The sequence below is a fragment of the Prionailurus bengalensis genome, chromosome X, assembly GCF_016509475.1.
Source record: "Prionailurus bengalensis isolate Pbe53 chromosome X, Fcat_Pben_1.1_paternal_pri, whole genome shotgun sequence".
Lineage (NCBI taxonomy): Eukaryota > Metazoa > Chordata > Mammalia > Carnivora > Felidae > Prionailurus > Prionailurus bengalensis.
Window position 1 is genome coordinate 26638475 of NC_057361.1, and position 15968 is coordinate 26654442.

The window sequence follows — 15968 nt, forward strand, 5'->3', positions numbered from 1 at the left end:
TTGGTTATAGGAAAAAAAAACCAGTATCTAGGTTAGAAAAATCAGAGATTTCCTTCATAAAATGACTTTAAAAATATCTCAAGAACATTCTGGAAAAGACAAAACTACAGAGTCAATAAAAAGATCAGTGAATGCCAGAGGTCTGTGGGGAGGAAGGGTTCACAAGCGAAGCAGAGACAATTTTAAGGGTGGTGAAATTATTCTGTATAATACTCTAATGGTAGATACATGACATTTATGCACTTGTCAAAACCCACAGAACCTGATAACACAAAGAGTGAACCTTAAAGCATGCAAATTTTAAAACAGGTCAAGGGATCGCAGGAAGGAACAGAGACCATATGATGTAACCTAATTGTATTACAAATGTATGAAACAATATCACTGCAGGTGGTAGAGGGGAAAGGTGCTGACCTAAATAGCGTTGGAAATGAGTGGCACCTCTAAGAGTAAAGTCAAGGCAAGAGGAACTGTACATAAGCACTGTACTCTAGTTGATAAAGTTGTTTCTTATGGGGGTAGAGGTTAACAAAACTGATATACATCTATACACGTATACTAGGAGAGAACAATTAAGAACATGGATGGTGAACGTTGGGAGCCAGGTCTTACTGTTAGAAGTGGGAGGTCACAGACAAGCAACAGGAGAAGACTAGTACGATCCATGTAGTAATGGATTAGGTTGGAGACATCAGTAGCAACTCATGTTTAGCTTAACAGCTTAATACTAACACAGACATATAAAAACAGACATAAAGAAACGTTTATAGACATGCATAAATATATAGTCTATACATGGGATTTCAGCTAGCAGAGTCCAGAAGCACCAACACCCTGAAAAGGCAATGAGCACATCTAGTACTCAGATCTTTATTTTTTTTTAATGTTTATTTGTTCTTTCAGAGAGAGAGACAGAGAGAACGTGCGAGCTAGCGGGGGAGGGGCAGAGAGGGAGAGACAGAATCCGAAGCAGCCTCCAGGCTCCGAGCTGTCAGCACAGAGCCCGATGTGGGGCTCGAACTCACACACGGTGAGATCATGACCTGAGCTGAAGTCAGTCACTCAACCGACTGAGCCACCCAGGCGCCCCATCAGATCTCGATTTCTAATAGCATTCTCTAATAAAAGGAACCAGGACTTTGTGGAGAAATGGCTGATTCTAGGACTGGAAGGGAGATACACAGGAGAAGCCCGGAGTATGTTATAATGGTAGAAACTTATGAAGTGCTCAAAAGACACAACCCCTCCCCCCCCATCACCGTGGAGGCATGTTAAAGTGACATAGGGACCATCCAAAAGAATTCATCAATGGCCAAAGCTAGAAAAAGTTAAACAACAAAATAAAGTAGTAATGGATTATGATCCAAAGTATAAAATAATTATCCATGAACCCATACTGATATAAATAAGTGACTAAATGAACAACTAAATGGGGGAGAGGGGACAATCTTCCATGCAGAAGACTTCCCAATAATTTATGTAGAACACCCTCAGGAGATGGACCATAACTTCCTACTCAAGCGGGGACCACACGGTGACTTTGTTCCAAACAACACAGTGCGGGAAAGAATTTAAAAAAAAGAAAGAAAAGTAACACTACAGTGGAGAACCCTGACATAAACCTTAGCCAGGTGACCAAAGTAAACATGAACAGTGACAAATCATGTTGAAGCAGACACTCCTGATGTGCTAAGAATAGAAGAATGGCACTTTACCTCTGTGGTCTTCCTCCCCCAAACCCACAACACCAATCTAAATAATGAGAAGAACAGGAGACAAATCCTGACTAAAAGATATTCTACAAAATACCTGATCGGTTCTCTTCAAAACTGACAAGGTCATCAAAACAGTGAAAGTCTGAGAAACTGTCACAGCAAGGGGAGCCTAAGGAGACATGGTGACCACACGTGATGTGGTGTCCCGGGGGGGGGGGGACCCTAAAACAGAAAAAACACATTAGATAAAAAACCAGAGAAATCTGAATAAACTGTGGAGTTAATAACAGTGTTTCAATATTGGTTAATTAACTGTAATAGATGTACCGTTGCTAATGTAATCTATTCATTAATTAGAAGAAACCGGGTGCTGAGTAGACAGGAACTCTGTGTATTACCGTCTCCGTTTTTCTGTAAAATTAAAACTGTACAAAACGAAAAATCCTACTTAATTAAACAAAATTTACCTGAAGATGATTTATAAGCTCTGGCACGGCAGTCTTATTCACATCTCCAGCTCGAAAAGCACCTTCTTTTCAGTAGTCTGTAAAGGTGACGAAACGAGGAGATAGTTATCCTTGTGCTGACTTCCCAACTCAGTATGGAAAAACGAGAGAACCCCACAGACTTCTGGGGCCTTAAGGTGACAGCAGACGGGATGCCAGACCACACTCTGAAGCCAGGTGGTTCTCTCCCAAGTATCCTCACAGGCTGAATCACTGTCCTTTTTGTCAGGTCACAAATCTCTCCCACATTAATTCTACGTTATTCCAAGAGAGCAGCAGTTCAGGAAAACAAGAAAATAATCCACCACTTGTTTTCTTAAGGCTTTTGTAGCACGCCTGGTTGTGACTTACCATCCTGACCCCCCATTCATCACAGAAGATAGGAGGAAGCCCAGACCTCACAAGCTATGTATGAAACTTTAAACTGTATGGTCAAAATAGTAAATACCTTCATAAAATATGTGGACTACAGGGGCACCTGAGTGGCTCAGTCGGTTGAGCGTCCAACTCTTGATCTCAGCTCAGGTCACAATCTCACGGTTTTTGAGTTTGAGTCCCGGGTCAGGCTCTGAGCTGACAGTGCAGAGCCTGCTTCAAATTCTCTCTCCCTCCCTCCCCACCTTCCTCTGCTCTCTCTCCCTCACCACAAATAAACTTTAAACAATTTTTTTTAATGTGGACTATAATACAAACTATTTCTGTTCCCCAAAGGGCAGTTTATACAAAGAAGAGTAACCTTACAGGCTTCTTTTGACAGATGAGCATTCTCTCTCCCCATCATTCAGAAACTACAGTAGTCCCCTCTCACACATGGTTTCATTTCCTGCGGTTTCAGCTACCCATGGTCAACTGCAGTCCAGAAGCAGATGATTCACCTTCCAACTTACCATGAGAAGGTCAACAGCAGCCTAACACTATGTCACAACGTCTACGCCTTTCATCTCACCATAACTCATCACGTAGGCATTTAATCATCTCACATCATCACAAAAATAGGGATGAATACAATCAAATATTTTAAGATGCCACATTCACATAACTTTTATTATGGTACATTGTCATAAATGTTCTCATTTATTATAGCTAATCTCTTCCTGTGTCTACTTCATAAACTTTATCATAGACATGTACAGAAAAAACCATAATTTACATAGAGTTCGGTACTATCCATGGTTTCAAGCATCCATTGGGGGACTTGGAACATGCTCCCTGCGGATAAAAGGGGGGCTACTGTATCTTCATCCCAGTAAACCTGATAATCCAACGTTAACTTTACCATTTGGGGGTAAACACTGGGTTCTATAAGAGGTATCATGGATACAAGTCTCTACTTAATCTCCTGACTGAACCTCATTTTATGACCACAGGAGAGCTAAAATAACACACCCTGTTTATACTGTATATTTTTAGAACTTAACCATATTCTTCTGGGGCACCTAGGTGGCTCAGTGGGTTAAGTATCCGACTTCAGCTCAGGTCATGATCTCATGGTTCGTGGGTTCGAGCCCCATGTCGGGCTCTGTGCTGACAGCTCAGAGCCTGATGCCTGCCTCGGATTCTGTGTCTCCCTCTCTCTCTGCCCCTCACCCACTCGTGCTCTGTCTCTCAAAAAAAAAAATTAATGTAACCACATTTTTCTTGTTTTTTAATTTCTCAATTCCTTTATCTTAAACATTACCCGAAAAATGAACTTCAAGTAGGAGCAGAAATCCCAGGCACCTACATGAATGCTGCTTCTTCCATATGTAATGGCTTTTTCAAACCTGATAGAACACAAAATCCACCCCACATTCACGTGAACTTTCTCAACCTTAATCACCATAGCTCTCTCCCCTTCCTAAATGCCCAACAAGTTCAGTGTGCATCACCCCTATCTGCACCTGAAATAATGTGTGTTAACTTTTCATTGTCCTCTAAGGTTCAGCACTGTAAATCTTGAGAAGAAAAATCAAACATGCTCTTTTAGTTACAGTGCCTTATGCACACTAAATAGTGTAAATGATTAAATACAGGATTTTAAATTAATTGGAAATCTAATTTGCTCTGGTTGAGGTGTTTTAAATTTTTTGTTTTCGGTTTTTTAAACAAAGAGGTCTTTATTTGTAAAAAGCCAAAGGGCTCCTGGTCGATAGGACAGGCCAGCTTCTCAGGGCTTGGGGGAATTTGGGCAGATGTGATTGGGGTAGGGGATGCCCTGTGAGTGTCTGTGTCACCCAGGGCTGCCCTGGGGACAGGTGGCACTGACTCAAAGACAGGGTAAGCTGGCGGGGGGGGGGGGGAGGGTTGTTCAGACTCTAGCAATTCTGGAACAGGGTAAGCTGGGGGGGCAGTGCTCAGCTTCTAGCAATTCTCCAACAGGATCCTCCTTGGTCAGCAATGGGAGTGCATGGGTGCCGCCTGCAGTTAGGCCCCTAGCATCTGTCTCTTGGCACAGCCATGGGGGCTGAGCATGCTCTGGGGCCGCTTCAAGTGGTGGGGCAGGAGCCACGGGGAGGCTGGGCTGGTGGGTGTCCCATGGGCTGGACTCAGTGCCCTTTTGCAGGGAGGTCTCTGAATGGAAACTGTGGTTACTGTTTTCATCACTGAGACCCAGCAGGATGAGGGGGCCACCCTAAGGGACTGGCGCCCCTACCCCGCCACTCCAGGGCTCAGAATCTCTCTGTCCCCACCGCCTGCCCTCTGTCGCTCCCCCTCCTGGAGATCCACCACTGGCACCCAACTTGAAGATACAAAGGGAAGTGTGGCCTACAGTTGACCCAGCACTCCTCCCATCTCCAGACTTTCTCCACGGTCACCATCACCTTCGTGAGGTCATCCTTGGCCCAGCTCCAGGTCTTAGCCCGCAGCGTCCCACCAGCCATGCTGGTGGGGCTTGGAGCGGAGACCGAGGCCGCAGCTGGGCCGCCTCCCGTCCCACGGGCTTGGGCTCAGGGCCAGAGCCAGGTGCCGCTCTCTTGGCCTGCCGGCCCTCCCTCCAAGGTCTTTAGTCTCAAATAACATTATTTAAAAAGAGAGACAGGACAAGTGACTAGTAACACATGCCAGAGGCAGATCATCTCCACATTTTGTAACTTAAACAGATTACTTAGCACACTTTTTCAAAAGGTAGGTTGTGGCCTATTAGTGAAACGTATAATACATTTATTGGGTGATGTAAGTATGAAAGGAAAAAAAAAGTCACAGAAAACAGCAGAGTGCTTGATACACAGTAATGGTAAATCTGGATTCAAAAGTCTTGTATGAGGTGTAGGTATGTATTATTAGATCATGATTAAAATGTGTTGTGTTGTTTTCCTCCCCCCCACCCCCACTGTGGGTTGTTATGAGAAATACTTAGAACATGGTGAGGTATTCTAGGCTACGTAAAAAAACAACAAACATTTACTACCTTTCTATTTTACTTTTATCTCAACAGATGACGATTTTCTTAATGTTTTAAAGGTTTATTTTGAGAGCACATGCACACACCAGCGGGGTAGAGCAGAGAGGGAGAGAGAGAAGAGATGGCAGCAACTCGGCGTGGAGTTGAGACACGTGTGCATATGAAAGCTGAAACAACTCTTGATGTTACTAATTTCTGTGTGACTTTGTCTTTCTCAAATGCAGCCTCAATGGGTTCTGTGTGGCTCCCTCACGTACTACTGGAGGGTTCCTGCCTCCTAAAAAGATTTTTAAAAGGTGAGCCCGGGCGGCTCAGTCGGTTACACGTCCGACTCTTGATCTCAGCTCGGGTTCATGGGATTGAGCCCCTTCTTGGCCCTGTGTTGACAGAGGCGAGCCTGCTCGGGATGCATTCTCTTTCTCTTTCTCTCTCCCCCTCCCACCCCCAGCCCCTTCCTTGCAAAAGCACGCACACACTCTCTCTCAAAATCAATAAATAAACATAAAAAAAAAAAGATTAAAAAAAGTAATCAGTTTCCTGGGGCGCCTGGGTGGTAAGTCGGTTGAGTGTCCGAATTCGGCTCAGGTCATGATCTAGCCCTTCCCGAGTGTGAGCCCTGAGTCAGGCTCTGTGCTGACAGCTCGAAGCCCGGAACCTGTTTCAGGTTCTGTGATTCCTTTGCACTTTCTGCCCCTCCCCCACTCGTGCTATCTCTCTCTCTCTCTCAAAAATAAACAAACATTAAAAAAAAAAAAAAAAAAGTAACCCGTTCCCTAAACTCAGAAATTCAAGATCACAAACCGTGGGAACTTCATACTGGAAGGGTATGAAAGATGAACAAAAATATCGTTTATAATCATTTCTTTAACAATGTCAAACCTGATGATCCTCCCGAATCCATTGTTCATTCATTTAACAAGATCTGAGCAGTCAGGTTAGAGGTACAAAAGACTGATACCCTCAAAGAAACACAGTGACAGTTATAGGACAGGGGTTAAGTCATATAAAGAAACAAGGTAAGACAAGGAAAAAGCTTCATGGAAGAGATGACATTTAAACTAGGCTGCAAAGAATAGGATTTTTTTGAAATAAAAACAAGAGAAATATAAAGTTGGAAGGAACTCTAGATGTCACGTAACCCAGTGGTTCCCAAGTGGGGATGCTTTTGCCCCAAAAGGCACATTTGGAAATGTGCGGAGACAATTTAAGTTGTCCTACTGGGGAGGGACGCTTCTGGCATTTTGTAGGCAGAAGCCAAGGATACTGCTCACCATCCTACAGGCCACAGACAGCTCCCGACAACAAATTACCTGGCCTCAAACGTCAATAGTGCCAAAGGTAAGAAACCCTGAATCCAGCCTCAGTAAAATGTCCTTGTTTTACAGAAGATGACTGAAAGCTGCAGGGATCTTAAAAACTTGCTAAAAAGCTAAAATCACACAACCGGCCTCACAACATCTTGGCCGGCGCTTAATTCACACACACGGCCACACACGTTATTATACTAGGAAAGGGATGTTTTGTAAGAGTGGCAAAGTTTCTGTCATGTGGAAAAACTAGGTGGAAATCAAAGCTGATATTATTTTTTTTTTCAACGTTTATTTATTTTTGGGACAGAGAGAGACAGAGCATGAACGGGGGAGGGGCAGAGAGAGAGGGAGACACAGAATTGGAAACAGGCTCCAGGCTCCGAGCCGTCAGCCCAGAGCCCGACGCGGGGCTCGAACTCACGGACCGCGAGATCGTGACCTGGCTGAGGTCGGCCGCTTAACCGACTGCGCCACCCAGGCGCCCCCAAAGCTGATATTATTATTCAGTCTTTCTTGAAACGGATCTACCAGTGGCTCAAAGAACTACAAAACCATATAAAAAATTATACCCGTACATGTTCATTATACGAGATTTATCACCTCCACAACTCCGTTATTGAGCATGGACCGAAAAGAACAATTACCACAAAAGCTAGGCAGGTGGAAGATGGGCATGTGCACACAGCACACTCAATTACTCCGCAGGGCAGGTCTTTGAAACTCCACCAGCTCCAGCCACAGTCACCGAGGGTCTGGGACCTGGGTGGGATTTGCCCCTTTAGTTCAAAACCATATGCTAAGTTACCCTTCCCTTTGCTGATGAGCTTTCTAGTAACAAATTACATGTACAAAGACCTTCTCAGGGGCCTGATTTAGGGCCCAAATCCAAACACGTCAAGTTTCCCGGCCATCATTTATTTTTCCATCCTTGCTCTTCCATGCCCAAAGGGGTGAGAGGGAGGGCATGGGGTAAATACGTGTTAACAGCAGTACAGATTAGATTTCGGAACGGTTTTTGGCCCTAGTAACTACCGAAATGAAGATATATATACACTCCTTACCTCTCATTTTTCGATTGCTGAAACTTCAACGAAGATGCCTTGTCCAGTTTGACACACAACAATTCACGGTGAAACGCTTGAGAAAAGGCTGCAGACACTACCCTGAAAAAACTGAAGACCAAAGAGGTTTCAATTGTAAAAGGTTTAAAGACAGCCTGAGCAAATGATAGTAGATAAATCAAAGGTCACGAAACAGAAAGCAGTGTTTGTACTCCTTTACTGCCTGAAATTTCAGGGAATACGTTTACATTCAATCAATACCAACAGAAAGTTCACGTGACTGCATCAGCCACCCTGCCCCTCTTCCCACTAAGTTCCGTCTAGTGCCTAAGGGAGAGCCAGCAACAGCAGGGAGGACAGCCACAGCTCCTCTGAGGTTTCCGTCTTCACAGAAAGCTAGTGAGGCTGGGGGACGCCTGGGGAGCTCAGGCACTTAAGCGGCTGGCTCTTGGTTACAACTCAGGTCATGATCTCACAGTTCATGATTTCGAGCCCTGTCTCAGGCCCTGTGCTGACAGCGAGGAGTCTGCTTGGGATTCTCTCTCTCTCTCCCTCTCTCTCTCTCTCTCTCTCTCCTTCTCCCTCTCTCACTCACTCACTCAAAACAAATCACCTTAAATTTAAAAAATTTAAAATTTTTTAAAAAAGCAAACAACAGGAACTTTACTTGCATCCCCGGCAAACTATCGGGGGTCCCTGCAGCTCCCCATTTATACTAGTCATTAAAATGTAATGAGTTTCAGGCTCTTTAAGAGCCAGAGGTCTTAAAATTTAAATGACTCCATACTGAATCTAATTTACTCTCTGGTAAAGTAAAGGCATTTTTTAAATTTCCAAAGCCCCAAAGGAGCACCACACCCACACTGCAAAGCCCAACAGCAAAGGGGGTATATGGCTTTTTGTCACCTGCTCTATCTTCTCAATAGAATTCAAAATGCTCACTGAAGACTGGGAGGCCCTTCCCATAACCCAACTCACAAAATCACACATCATTCAAAAATACAGAAAAGAAAGTATTTGATCATAAGCCTCAGTGAAATAATAAATAGTCTTAGATACAGAGGAAACAATACATACCGATCAATAATTACTTTAAATGTAAATGGACTAAAGCTCCAATAAAAAGATACAGGGTGGGTATCTACTAACAGTATGCTGGACCCACAGGGGCTGAACAAAGTGCCGGGGTACAAGCCCCCACAGAGCCAGTGTAACCTGGCCTTGGACGACCTGACGCCGGCCTACATGAACCTGTTCGGCATTATCTTCAGCACGTGCAGCCTCGTGCCCAAGGTGCAGTGGTACGCCTGGGTCACCGTCTTCTGCCCGTTCATTGGCATGGCCAACGCCTAGAGCTCTGAAGACAGTGCACGGATGATGAGCAGCCATGCTGTCCATCTCTGCCACGGTGATGTCCTATCTGCAGAACCCTCAGCCCATGACGCTCCCCCGGTGACGTCAGCAAAGGACTACTCTAGCCACCTTCCCCCAGGCCCGACCCCCTGGCTGCTCAGCTTGCTACGTCACCTGCTGTCCTGGGTTTCCCTGAATGAGAAAGTCTCAGGGTCCACACCTGCATGGAGGGAACCTGACCCTTTCCCTGGGGTTCCACTTCAGCTGGGCAAAGAATACCCTAGGCCTGCCGTTCCTGACTACCTTCCCCAACCTGCCTGCCAGTGAGGGAGATGCTATCCATGTTTCTAAGTGCATCCACTTGTGGTTTTTTTGTTGTTGAAAACAGTGAATGATCAAGTTCTGCATTCTGGCAAAAGAAAAAAAAAGATATAGGGTAACTTGAATAAAAAAAAAAAAAACAAGACCAGAAGCACCTGAGCGGCTTAGTCAGCTGAACCTCCGACTTCAGCTCAGGCCATGATCTCACATTTCATGAGTTTAAGCTCCACATCAGGCTCTCTGCTGTCAGTGCAGAGCTCCCTTTGGATCCTCTGTCCCTGGCTCTCTCTGCCCCTCCCCCCACTCATTGTCTCTCTCTCTCTCTCTCTCTCTCTCTCTCTCTCTCTCTCTCTCTCTCCTCCCCCCCTCAAAAATAAATAAAACGTGTTTAAAAAATAAAGCAAAGAACAAGACCATCCACATATGGTCTTACAAGAGACTAACTTCAGAACTAAAGGCACATACAGAATAAAAGTGAAAGAATGGAAAAGCATCTATCATACAAATAGAAGTGAAAAGAAGAGCCAGGGTAGCAATACTTATACCAGACAAAACAGATTTTAAAACAAAGACTGTAGCAAAAGACAAAGAAAGACACTACATAAAGATAAAGGGAACAATACAAGATGATATAACAATTGTACATATCTATGCACCCAACACAGAAACACCAAAATATGTAAACCAATTATTAACAGACACAAAATACAATACAATAACAGTGGGGGAGTTTAATACCCACATACATCAATGGACAGATCATTCAGACAGAAAATTAAAAGAGAGTGGCTTTAAATGACACATTAAACCAGATGGACCTAACAGATATACAGAACATTCTATCCAAAAACAATGAAATACACAGTCTTTTCAAGTGCACACGGAACGTTTTCCAGAATAAATCACGTTAGGCCATAAAACAAGTCTTAGTAAATTCAAGAAAAGTGAAAACACATCAACTATCTCTTCTGACCAAAATAATATGAAACCAGAAATCAATTACAAGAAAAAATCTGGAACAAAACACCAGTACATCTCTGCCCCTCACTCAGTTGCACCCTCTCTCAAGAGCAAAAAGATGCAAAAATCCTTAACAAAGTATGAGCAAACCAAGGTCAACATTACACTAAAAAAAAAAAAAAAATCATATTCCAGGAATGCAAGGATGGTACAATATTCACAATTTAATGTGATACACAGTATCAAGAGAAAGAATAAAAATCTTTATGATCACGTCAAGAGATACAAAAAAAAAAGCATGTGACAGAGTACAACATCCATTCACAATACAACTCCCAACAAAGTAGGTTTAAAGAGAACATACCTCAGCATAATAAAGACCGTATATGAAAAGCCCACAACAGGGGCGCCTGGGTGGCGCAGTCGGTTAAGCGTCTGACTTCAGCCAGGTCACGATCTCGCGGTCCGTGAGTTCGAGCCCCGCGTCAGGCTCTGGGCTGATGGCTCGGAGCCTGGAGCCTGTTTCCGATTCTGTGTCTCCCTCTCTCTCTGCCCCTCCCCCGTTCATGCTCTGTCTCCCTCTGTCCCAAAAATAAATAAAAAACGTTGAAAAAAAAAATTAAAAAAAAAAAAAAAAAGAAAAGCCCACAACAGCATAGTGAGTGGTAAAAAAAGTGAGAGCTTTTCCTCTAAAATCAGAAATAAGACAAGGATGTCCATACTGAACACTTTTGCTCAACATAGAACTGGAAGCCCTAGTCAGAGCAACCAGACAAGAAAAAAAAAAAAAGGCAACAAATTGGTAGGGAAGAAGTAAAACTCACGATTTGCAGATGACATAGTGCTATATAGAGAAAACCCTAAAGACTCCACCAAAAAAAAATAGAATTGATAAACGAACTTAATAAACTGCAGTCTATTAAGTACACAGAAATCTGTTGCATTTCTCTACACTAATAATAAAGTAGCAGAAAGAGAAATTAAGAAAACAATTCCATTAACAATTGCATCAGAGAGAATAAAATACCTAGGAACAAACCTAACCAAGAAGGTGAAAAATCTGTACTCTGAACACTCTAAAACACCGATGAAAGAAACTCAAGATGACACAAATGGAAGGATACTTCATCCTCATGGATTATTAGCTCATGGATTATTAGCATTGCTAAAATATCCATACTACCCAAAGGGTTCTCCACATTCAATGCAATCCCTATGAAAATACCAAGAGCATTTTTCACAAAACTCGAATACTACTAAAATCTATATGGAACCACAAAAGACCTTGAATAGCCAAAACAATCTTGAGAAAGAACAAAGCTGGAGGTATTACAATCCCAGATTTCAAGATATATTATAAAGATGTAGTAATCAAAACAGTATGGTACTGGTACAAAAAGAGACACTAAAAAAAAAAATCAAAGTAGATCAAAATCAAAATAGATCAAAGAAACAGAGAGCACAGAAATAAATCCACACTTAAAAAGCCAATTAATGTATGAGAAAGGAGACAAGGGAGGCTATACGATGGGGAAAGGACAGTCTCTTCAATTAAACAGTACTGGGAAAACTGGACAGCTACATGTAAAACAGTGACACTGGACCTCTTTCTTACACCATACACCAAAATAAATTCAAAAGGGATTAAAGACCAAAGTGTGAGACCTGAAAATATAAAACTCCTAGAAGAAAACATAGGCAGTAATTTCTTTGGCATCAGCCTTAGCAACATGTTTCTAGATATGTCTCTCAGACAAGGGAAACAAAAGCAAAACTAAACTACCGGGACTACACCAAAATGAAAAGCTCTTGCCAAAAAAGAAAAGCATCAACTAAATGAAAAGGCAACCTACTGAATGGAAAAAGTTATCTGCAAATGATATTAACTGATAAGGGGCTAATATCCAAAATACATAAAGAACTAAAACTGAACACCAAAAAAACCATCTGAGGGGCACCTGGATGGCTCAAACATCCGACTTCGGCTCAGGTCATGATCTCGCGGTTCGTGAGTTCGAGCCCCACATTGGGCTCTGTGCTCACAGCTCAGAGCCTGGAGCCTATTTCGGAATCTGTAACTCCCTCTCCCTCTGCCCCTCCCCCGCTCATGCTCTGTCTCTCAAAAAACAAACAAACATTAAAAAAAAAAAATAATCCGATTAAAAAATGGGCAGAAGACCTAAATGGACATTTTTCCAAAGATGACATACAAATGGCCAACAGACACATGAAAAGATGCTCAATTATCAGGGAAATGCAAATCAAAATAACAATGAGATACCATTTCACACCTACCAGAAAGGCTATTATCAAAAAGACAAGGGGTGCCTGGGTGGATTCGTCAGTTAAGCATCTGACTCTGGATTTCAGGTCAGTCAGGTCATGACCTCATGGTGGTGAGATCAAGCTTCACATCAGGATACGGGCTGACGTGGAGCCTGGTTAAGATTCTCAGTCTCCCTCTCCCTCTGCCCCTCCCTTGCTAAAGAGCGCAGGTGCTCTCAAAAAGAGAGAGAGAGAGAGAGAGACAGACAGACAGACAGACAGACAAGAAATAACAAAAGCTGGCAAGGATGTGGAGAAAAGGGAAACTTCATGAACTGTTGGTGGAAATGTAAACAGGCATAGCCACTGTGGAAAACGGTATGGAGTCTCCCCCCAAAAATTAAAACTAAAAATAGTATACAATACAGTAATTCCACTACCAGGCACTTACCCAAAGAAAATTGAAAACACTAATCCAAAAAGATATGCACCCTTATGTTTACTGCAGCATGATTTATAATAGCCAAGATATGGAAGCAACCCAAGTGTCCATCCAGAGATGAATGAATGGAGAAGATATGGTATGTATGTATGTATGTATGTATGTTGTGTGTGTGTGTGGAATACTACTCAAACATAAAAAAAAAAAAAAAAAGGTATCCTACCATTTGAGACAACATGGATGGGGACCTAGAAGGTATTTTACTAAGTGAAATAAGTCCAAGAAAGACAAATACCATAGGATTTCACTTACATATGGAATCTAAAAAGCAAAACAAACAATAAAGCACTCTTAAAGAGAACAAACTGCTGGTTGCCACAAGGGAGGTGGGTGGGGAAATGGGTGAAACAAAGGGGATTAAGATGTGCAATCTTCTAATTGTAAAACAAATAAATCACTGAAATGAAAAGTAATGCAGGGAATAGAACCAGTACTATTGGGATAATGTTCTTTGGTGACAGATGGTGACTATACTTGCAGTGAGCACAGAGTAACGTACAGAATTGCTCAATGTTATACACCTGAAACTAACATAATGTTATACACTAACTAAACTTCATTTTAAAAAAGGAGAAGAAAACAGTCTTCAGTTCCCCAACAGGCAATATTAACAACTCAAGAACTGACTAGATATTGCAGGTTAACCAAGGAGCCCTAGTGAATGAGGGAAAAATTCTCCCAGAGAAAGATTTCAGCTCATAATGGCAGAAGCGAGCAAATTCGCACAATCACAATTTTGTAACTTTTTTTATTTTTAAGTAAACTCTAGCCCCAATGTGGGACTCGAATTCACGACCCCACGATCAAAAGTCTCATGCTCAACCAGCCAGGCACCCCTCACTTTTGAAAATTTTAATTAAATAATCCTTGCAATGGTAATCGGTAGATGGTAAAAGAATTAGGTAAAAAGTGGGGCTTCATGAAGGGATCAGGAGGTTATCACCGGAGCCCTCTGACAAATCAAAGTATACAAAAACACTTGTTAGGGAACTGGGGAAACTTGAACATGGACTAAGTATGGTATGAGCTATTAAGAAATCATTATTGGGGCACCTGGCTGGCTCAGTCGGCTGAGCATCTATCTGACTTGGTGTCAGCTCGGGTCCTGTTTTCACAGATCCTGGGATAGAGCCCCGAGTCAGGCTATGCAGTAACAGGCGAGCCAGCTTGGGATTCTCTCTCTTTCTCTCTCTCTGCCCCTCTCCCACTCAGGAGTGCATGCAGGTGCAAGCTCTCTCTTTCAAAATAAGTAGTTAAAAACAAAAAAGACATCCTTATCAGGTGTGTTGTGTATGCTACTGCACTGCAGTAATACAGAACAACGTGTCGTTTTATAGACATATTTAGGAATAAAACAATGTCTCGGATGTGGTATAAATTCTCAGCAAAAGAGACATTTGGAAATGTTCACAAATAAAAAAGTAAAAATAAAAGCACTTAACTAAGAGTCACTACAGAGTCCTTTAAGGAGAAAACATCAATGAACTCAAATTAATATTTAAAAGATCATTTTCATTATTTAGTAAAGAGATTGTAGAATAAGAAGCTAGAGATATAAAACTAATGCAAGGGTTCTTAAGGCAGTCCTGAGATAAAACCCTTAAAAAGCCAACACCATTATATTTAAGTATCAATTTAATAATCCTGTTAGTAATTATAATTATCAATATTAACATTTATAATTGATTATAATATTAAACGTGTTAATTTAAGCACTTATTGAATTATTATATGCAAGGCTCTGCAATAAGCAATGAAGCAAGATTATGGCAGCCATGCCCTGTTTTAAAGCTTCCACTTGCGCTGCTAAAAAAATAACACACTCCATACCCCGGCTGAGGTAAAGCAAGTTTACTGAAGAAAAATAACCAAAGCAGACGAGAGAGAAAAGATACAGGATTTAAAAAAGAAAAGGAAAGAATGCCAATACTCTGATGAGGATATTCAAGAGATAACAGCACCGGTAGCAGTTCTATCAACAGTTTAAAGCACGACAGGTTTGTCAGTGGGACAAGAGGGGACACTAATGAATGAACTTCCGAGAAAAGAATCCTCAGGGATTAAAAGTAACTAGTTCTTGGAAGAAAATGGAGTAATACTGAATGTGAGGAGGCCACATCCTCATACCCTGAAATCCGTAGTAACTGAACACCATACTGACTGACTACTCCCAGTAAACAAGGGCATTTGACCTTCACAGACCTACGTAACTGTTCAAAGTTACCGTAACAAGGACACGGCATGTGGAATGTAAGCACCATGTAGAAGCAGAAGCACCGCCATGTTTCTGGTGACGCACTGACTGCAAAACGGGTCCAAGGCAGAAAAGCTTTTTGTTCTCCCAAAGATTCAGATGATCAGAGCAAACAAGATTTGGGCTAGGATCTTCATCAAGGGTGATTACAGAAGGAAAAGAAGCCTTACAGAAGATACCCAGTAAGGGAGTTAGAGGGTTTCAGTTTAGCCATATGAATGACAAGGATGGCAAATGTATTGGAAAGAAAAGAGGTATCTTTTTTGCAACTGGAAAAACGGAGGCACGTCTAAAGACAGGGGAAAGAGACTGATGGTACACGTGATGAAAAAGGACTAG

At 42.3% G+C, this 15968-nt stretch overlaps 1 protein-coding gene and 2 pseudogenes across 4 annotated transcripts in view; 1 reads left to right on the forward strand and 2 right to left on the reverse strand.

The window, feature by feature from the left end:
• Nucleotides 1-15968, reverse strand: part of TAB3 (TGF-beta activated kinase 1 (MAP3K7) binding protein 3) — an 88495-nt gene that overhangs the window by 50254 nt on the left and 22273 nt on the right. For all 4 annotated transcript variants that reach the window (XR_006295750.1, XR_006295749.1, XM_043570876.1 and 1 more), the window contains exons 2-4: nucleotides 7975-8085; nucleotides 2183-2259; nucleotides 1810-1937 (exon numbers count right to left, since the gene is read on the reverse strand). The gene's annotated coding sequence lies outside the window, so the exon portion shown is untranslated. The remainder of the gene's footprint in view (nucleotides 1-1809; nucleotides 1938-2182; nucleotides 2260-7974; nucleotides 8086-15968) is intronic.
• LOC122477641 lies at nucleotides 3796-5908 on the reverse strand (annotated as a pseudogene).
• Nucleotides 9097-9884, forward strand: LOC122477036 (annotated as a pseudogene).